Source organism: Hylobates moloch, unplaced genomic scaffold, assembly GCF_009828535.3.
Source record: "Hylobates moloch isolate HMO894 unplaced genomic scaffold, HMol_V3 SCAFFOLD_6, whole genome shotgun sequence".
In the NCBI taxonomy this organism is placed as follows: Eukaryota; Metazoa; Chordata; class Mammalia; order Primates; family Hylobatidae; genus Hylobates; species Hylobates moloch.
The window spans coordinates 137,161,013-137,168,028 of record NW_026652281.1 but is presented as its reverse complement, the minus strand read 5'-3'; positions in this window follow the sequence as shown (position 1 = coordinate 137,168,028).

Sequence of the window (7,016 nt, the reverse complement as noted above, 5' to 3'; positions counted from 1 at the left end):
TCACAAAAAAAAAAAAAAAAAAGAACTAAAGGAGAGAAATGTGCAAAGGTGCCCAACACATGCTGGCTAAGATGTAATCAGATTTTTCTTTTTCTTTCTTTTTTATTTTTTTGAGACAGAGTCTGGCTCTGTCACCCAGGCTGGAGTGCAGTGGTGCGAGCTTAGCTCACTGGAATCTCTGTCTCCCGGGTTCAAGCGACTCTCATGCCTCAGCCTCCCAAGTAGCTGGGATTACAGGCGCCCACCAACACATCTGGCTAATTTTTGTATTTTTAGTAGAGACAGGGTTTCTCCATGTTGGCCAGGCTGGTCTTCAACTCCTAACCTCAGGTGATCCACCTGCCTTGGCCTCCCAAAGTGCTGGGATTATAGTCATGAGCTGCCGCACCCGGCCTAGAATCAGACTTTTCTATACCAGCTCTGTCCTGTAGCAAAATAACGTAAGTCATACATGTAACTGAAAATGTTCTGGTAGCCATATTAAAAGCATAAAAAGAAATAGGTGAAAGTAATTTTAATAATGTTTTTAATTTAATTTAATTTATTTAGTTATTTTTTGACCGGAAGTTTCACTCTTGTTGCCCAGGCTAGAGTGCAATGGTGCGATCTCGGCGGACTGCAACCTCCACCTCCGCGGTTCAAGCGATTTTCCTGCCTCAGCCTCCCAAGTAGCTGGGATTACAGGCACGTGCCACCAAACCTGGCTAATTTTGTATTTTTAGTAGAGATGGGGTTTCTCCATATTGGTCAGGCTGGCCTCGAACTCCTGACCTCAGGTGATCCACTTGCCTTTGCCTCCCAAAGTGCTGGGATTACAGGGGTGAGCCACTGTGCCCAGCCTATGTATTTATTTATTTTTGAGACAGAGTCTCACTGTCGCCAGGCTGAAGTGCTGTGGCACGATTTAGGCTCACTGCAACCTCCGACTCCCTGGTTCAAGCGATTCTCCTGCCTCAGCCTCCTGAGTAGCTGGGATTACAGGCACATGCCACCATGTCCAGCTATTTTTATTTTTATTTTTTGTATTTTTAGTAGAGACGGGGTTTCACCATGTTGGCCAGGATGGTCTCGAACTCCTGACCTCAGGTGATCCACCTGCCTCGGCCTCCCAAAGTGCTGGGGTTACAGGCATGAGCAACTGTGCCCAGCCAATAATGTATTTTATTTAAAATACAATATGTAATGAATATTTCAACATGTAATGAATATTTTTTAAAAATCAATGCTTTGTTTTGTTGTTTTATTTTTGAGACAGGGTTTTGCTTGTTGTCCAGGCTAGAGTACACTGTCACAAACACTGCTCGCTGCAGCCTCAACCTCCTGGGTTCAAACCATCCTCCCCTCTCAGCCCCGCAAGTAGCCAGGACTTACAGGTGGACGCCACCATGCCCGGCTAATTTTCTTTGTATTTTTTGTAAAGATGGGGTTTCACCATGTTTCCCAGGCTGGACTTGAACTCCTGAGCTCAAGCGATCCACCCCCCTTGGCCTTCCATAGGTGTTGGGATTACAAGAGTGAGCCACCATGCTAGGCCAATGAGATATTTTGAAATGTTTTTCTCCCACTAATTTTTAAGATCTGGTGTGTGCTTTATACTCACAGAACATCTCAATTTGGACAGGAACATTTCATGTGTTCCATACTCACACAGAGCTGGTGGACACTGTGTTGGGCAGCATAGCTCTGGAAGGTATTGACAGCTAAGCTATAGAGAGACACTGACTCAACTATTTCCTTTCTTTTCCTGTTTTGAGTCTCTTAAAAACTCAAAAATCGCCAGGCGCGGTTGCTGACGCCTGTAATCCTAGCACTTTGGGAGGCCGAGGAAGGCGTATTACCTGAAGTCGGGAGTTCAAGACCAGCCTGGCCAACATGGCGAAACCCCCGCTCTACTAAAAATGCAAAAAATTAGCCGGGTGCAGTGGTGTGCGCCTGTAATCTCAGCTATTCTGGAGACTGAGGCAGGAGAATCGCTTGAATCCGGGAGGCGGAGGTTGCAGTGAGCCGAGATCACGCCACTGCACTCCAGCCTGGGCTACAGAGTGAGACTTTGTCTCAAGAAAACAAAACAAAACAAAACAAAACACAAAAATCAAGCTATGAAAATAATCTTTCCAATTCACTTTACTCATCTTGGAATGTCCTTTTTTCCAAGCACTTGGCTCCTAGGCTGACAAAAAGGAAGCCCTTAGGCTCTGGGTGAGTCTGGCAGTGGGATGCAGACTTTCTCTTTTTGTCTTTGACTGTTAAATATTGAAATAATAGCATCTACTTATGAAGTGCCAGGCACAGTGCTAAGTGATTTACACACATTATTTATTCTTTACAATGATCTTATGAAGTAGGTTCTATTGTTATGTTGTTTTTACATCTGGAGCAAAACAGGCTCAGAGAAGTCAAGTATCCTGTCCAAAGTCACACAGTAAGGAAATGGTAGGACTTGATTTCCCTGAGTCAGAAGGCAGTGCCTTTATTAATGAGTTCTTAGGCAATTCTTTATCATTAGTAAATTGCAGAGTTAGGATTCACATGATTCACATTCACCTCTTTTTTTATTTTTTATTTTTTTGAGACGGAGTCTCGCTCTGTCCCCTGGGCTAGAGTGAGGATTCATATTCACTTCTGACTCCAAGTTGATCTTTTCAAACACACGTTGAAGTCCCAGGTTTCTCACTTTAAAAAGGAATAATAATAGTCACCTTGCAGGGTGATTTTGAGGATTAAATGAGCTAATTTACTTGCAAATCTGTACCGGAACTAGAAATCTTTTGACTGGCTAAGGGAGTTCTAGTTTAGGCCTTTCACTAAGGGTTTATGAGCTGATTACCATCAATTCCCATTACCTTTAGTGACAATCATGGAAACTGTGAGCCCCGTGCTTAGCCCAAGAGTTCAAGAAATTAGAAAACCTGGACCAGGACCATGAGCCCTGCACGGCCCTGAGTGATGGAATGCAGTGAGCACTAGGCCAGGAGACCAGGGTCGGGGGGGTCGGGGGGGTCGGGGGTGAGGGTGCCTGTTCTAGTCCCTGCTGTCCCTCGGAAGGGCTGAGAAACCTTGGGCAAGTCCCTTCTCTGCAAACTGAGGGAAGAGGACCAGATACAATGTGAATTCCTCCGCGTTCTGACACTTGAGCTGTGCCCAGCGTCGGCCCGCCCCACCCTGCCTGACACACAGTGTTTAAAGGCCCCGGCGTCTCCGCCTTGTGACTTCAATGCACGTGGTACTCGGTCCCCCAGTGGGCGGAAAACTCAGGGGTGGCCTTATTATGAATGAATATTGAGCAATAACCGCAGGGTTGAGGCTTCAGACAGAAGTCACTATGGTGACCAAAGCAGAACGAAAGAGTGCCGGCTCCAAGAGCCCTCCAAGGTCTCCTGCCTTTCATTCCAGAGCTCTGCCGGGCTCCCCGCACCGCGAACTCCGCTGAGTTAAGTGCCTCAAGGTCACGGGAACAAAGAAAGGGCAACTAAATTGGCTTCATCTGTTCCCTTCCTAGTCAGCATCCACAGAGCTGGATGGAGTGGGCTGAGTCTGGGCGGAATTCGGATTTGAATACAAGAGCCAGCTCCTACGGAAGGGGGTTACCTCTCAAGGTTCCCAGGCCAGGGCTGGGTGGGCGGGGGCTGAGGGCGGGGGTAGGAGCCGCACCATCTCCATTGCAACGCCACAAAGTCAGCCAAGACCCAGGCCTCGCCTCCGCTGGAGGAGGAAAGCACCTTATAAATCATTTAAAGTCCATGAAAAACTGTCCTGGGACTTGCTTTTCTCCTTCACCCAGCAAAGATACCAGGGCAGAAAAGATGTGTCATGACCCAAAGGAGAACAAAATGTCCAGGCTGGTGGAGCTCTGGCTTCTCATAAGGGAACTCTCTAGTCTCTCCAACCCATCGGATCCTGGGGAACCCAGTTAGGCCTGTTTTTCTGCACACCCTGTCTAGAAAACCCACGTTTGGGATCTTCCTATTCCAAGGCGACCCAGGCCCTATTTTATTCACTTATTTATGTGTTTATTTGCCAAAAAAAAATTCGAAGATTCCCCCCTAAGAAATACATGTTCACTGCAGAAAATTTAGAAAATTAGCATAATTGAGACATGTAGATGGCCAAAAAGAAAAGAAACTCTACATTAATCCTACCACCTAGAAGTAACCATTTACTTATTTGGTCATTTGTTTATAAATTCTATGAATTATTTTTATTTTGAGACAGGGTCTCAGTCTGTAGCCAAGGCTGGAGTGCACTGGTGCAATGACTGCTCCCTGCAGCCTCGACCTCCCATGCTCAAGCAATCCTCCTACTTCAGTCTACCAAATTGCCTGGACTATAGGCATGAGCCACTGTGCCGGGCGTACAAACAGACATATGTATATTTTGAGACGGAGTCTCGCTTTGTCGCCCAGGCCGGAGTGCAATGGCATGATCTCAGCTCGCTGCAACCTCCGCCTCCTGGGTTAAAGTGATTCTCCTGCCTCAGCCTCCCAAGTAGCTGGGACTACAGGAATGCTCCACCACACCCAGCTCATTTTTGTATTTTTAGTAGAGACGGGTTTTCACTATGTTGGCCAGGTTGGGCTCGAATTCCTGATCTCAGGTGATCCACCCACCTTGGCCTCCCAAAGTGCTGGGATTACAGGCTTGAGCCACCGCACCCAGCTTTTTTTGTTTTGTTTTTTGTTTTTGAGACACAGTTTCACTCTGACACCCAGGCTGGAGTGCACTGGTGCAGTCTTGGCTCACTGCAACCTCCACCTCCTGGGATGAAGCAATTCTCCTGCCTCAGCCTCCTGAGTAGCTGGGATTAAGGGCATGCGCCACCACACTTGGCTAATTTTTGTATTTTTAGTACAGACGGGGTTTCGCCATACTGGCCAGGCTGGTCTTGAACTCCTGACCTCAGGTGATCTGCCCACCTTGGCCTCAAAGTGCTGGAATTACAGGCGTGAGCCACCGTGCCCAGCCCTCCTACTAATATTTTTTTGAAGGCCTATCATATGCAAGGCACTGTACTAAGAATAGAGGTACAGAGATGAACAAGGCAGGTCTCACAAAGATTTTTTTCTATATAGAACTGTACACACATACCTTCCTAAAAAATCTCTGCTGTTCTAAAACTAAACAAATACAAATAAGGTAGAGAATAGGAATTTGGTATAAAATTGAACCAAAGCAACTTAGAACTAAATATTCGGGTCAGTCTGTGTTTGTCTACATAGTCAAAGGAACAAACTGGAGGTAAACGTGGAAACAGCTATGAAGTAAATGCTAAGGCCAGTGCCTGGGCCCCAGTTCCTGGCTCAGAATTTACATTGGCTGAACCAGATGATGTCCACACTCCTACACAGGCCCCAAACCCTTGGAAAAGATAATGAGAAAAGTTACTAGCTCACATGTGTGGTCTAATTTAACATAAACTTCACAGCAACTATTTGAAGTAGAAATGACTTATAGGCCGGGTGTGGTGGTGCATGCCTGTAATCCCAGCACTTCGGGAGGCTGAGGCAGGTAGATCACCTGAGGACTGGAGTTGGAGACCAGCCTGGCCAACATGGTGAAACCCCGTCTCTACTAAAAATACAAAAATTAGCTGGGTGTGGTGGCATGCACCTGTAATCTCAGCTAGTAGGGAGGCTGAGGCAGGAGAATCACCTAGCCTGGGTGACAGAGTGAGACTCCATCTCAAAAAAAAAAAAATAAAGAAATGACTTATCATTCTCATATTACAGATAGGGAAACAGAGACAGAGAACAACTGTGATGACAGAGAAGCAATTCTATCAAAATGATTTCAGGTTTGTGATTGTTTTCTTTTGTCATCCAGGCTGAAGTGCAGTGGCATGATCACAGCCCACTGCAGCCTCAACCTCCCGGGCTCAAGCAATCCTCCCCACTTAGCCTCCCAAGTAGCTAGGACTATAGGCACATATCACCACACCTGGTTAATTTTTTAATTTTTTGTAGAGATGAGGGAGATGAGGAGTCACTATGTTGCCCAGGCTGGTCTTGAATTCCTGGGCTCAAATGATCCTCCCAAAATGCTGGGATTAGAGGCCTGAGCCACTGGGCCCGGCAATTTTGTGATTTTTTTTTTTTTTTTTTTTTTTTTGAGATGGAGTCTTGCTGGGTTACCGAGGCTGGAGTGCAATGGTGCAATCTCGGCTCACTGCAACCTCTGCCTCCCCAGGTTCAAGCAATTCTCCCGCCTCACCCTCCTGAGCAGCTGGGATTACAGGCACACGCCACCATGCCCGGCTAATTTTTGTATTTTTGTAGAGATGGGGATTCACCATGTTGGCCAGGCAAGTCTTCTCTCTTGACCTCCCAAAACACTTAGGGAGGCGGAGGCGGGTGGATTGCTTGAGCTCAGGAGTTCAAGACCAGCCTGGGCAACATGGTGAAATCCTGTCTCTATAAAAAAAACCCCAAAATTAGCCAGGCATTGTCATATGTGCCTGCAGTCCCAGCTACTTGGGATGCTGAGGTGGAATAATCACCTGAGCCCTGGGAGGCGGGTTTTGCAGTGAGCCGAGATCACACCACCACACTCCAGCCTGGCTGACAGAGGGAGACTTTGTCTCAAAAATAAATAAATAAATAAATAAATAAATAAATAAATAAATAAATAAATAAATAAAATTAAAAAAGAACAATCTAATAGCTGAGAAGAAAGTCAAGTAAATAAATGTTCCTAGAATTTTTTTTTAAGGGGATGGGTACAATCAGGGATGTTTAGAATCTAAGGTCACATTTGACTTGTGGGCTTGGAACTAGAAGGTTTGATCAAAAAATGCACACCAATAAGCCATTTGCCCAAGGATCCTGTCCCAGGGGATGACTAAGGAATAAAAAAATAGCCAAAAGATCAAAGTTGCCAAGAGTACATTCTTTGGAGACTGAAGGGCCTAGTCCCATCCTAATCTCCATCTCCAGCTTTCAGAGTATTCTTTGACCTCTCTGAGGCGTCGGTTCCTTACTGAGTTATTGATTACCTCGTCAGAAATAGGCCCAGAACAGGAG